Source organism: Myotis davidii, unplaced genomic scaffold (genome assembly GCF_000327345.1).
Source record: "Myotis davidii unplaced genomic scaffold, ASM32734v1 scaffold1052, whole genome shotgun sequence".
Taxonomy (NCBI): domain Eukaryota; kingdom Metazoa; phylum Chordata; class Mammalia; order Chiroptera; family Vespertilionidae; genus Myotis; species Myotis davidii.
Genome location: NW_006284014.1, coordinates 86,926 through 87,870, shown reverse-complemented (window position 1 = coordinate 87,870; position 945 = coordinate 86,926).

Below are 945 nucleotides of genomic sequence, written 5' to 3'. Positions count from 1 at the left end.
GAAGTGAAGGGTGCAAGAGACAGATTACTCTGATAGACATATGAATGGGGGGGTCAGAGGAAGGAGGCAGCAAGTCAAGCTTGACAGTGAATGAAAACCAATAGGTAGATTAGAGCAGTGTTTCTTAATCCTGGCTGTACAAGTAAAGCAAGAACTCACCACAATAATCCTATATAATAAAAGCATAATATGCAAATTGACCGAATGGCAGAACAACCAGTCAGTGGGGGACGGGGGCCAGTGAGCAGGTAGCACAAGGCTAGCCAAGGCACGGTGGCAGGAGCCTCTCCAGCCTCTGCAGCAGCAGTAAGGAGTGGGGAGCAGTAAGGAGCAGTGAACAGGTGGGTGATAAGGAGTGAGGGTTCCCAGATTGTGAGATGGATGTCCAACTGCTGGACATGCCCCAAGGGTTGGGCAATGGGGGCCAGCACCATCCCCTGATTGCCTGCCCAGCTCCCATGGGTGGCAGTGGCTCTCTTCCACCTCCCACAGAAGTGGCACAGCTCCCTCCCACCTCCCGCAGAAGCAGCTTGGCTCCCTCCCATCTCCTGCCTCCCTCCCATGGAAGCAGTACAGCTCCCACTGGCTCCCATGGGTGTGCTGCAGCTCCTGCCAGCTTCAGTGGAAGCAGCACAGCTCCCACCAGCTCCTGTGATGGACAGTGGGTGGACTACTGCATGCAATTTTGCACACTGAGCCACTAGTCCTATCTAATAATAGACAAACATGGTAATTGACCACACCTTCGCTACGCCTCCCATCGGCTAATCAGCATGGTATGCAAATTAACCACCAACAAAGATGGCGGCTAATTTGCGTACTGCAGGCATGGTGGGACAGTGCCATCCCTCCTGCCCCGCTGCCATTTGGGCCTGCTATTTGCAACCCAGGGCAGTGGGGCAGGATAGCGCCATCCCACCTGCCCTGCCGCCATCTGGGCCTGCT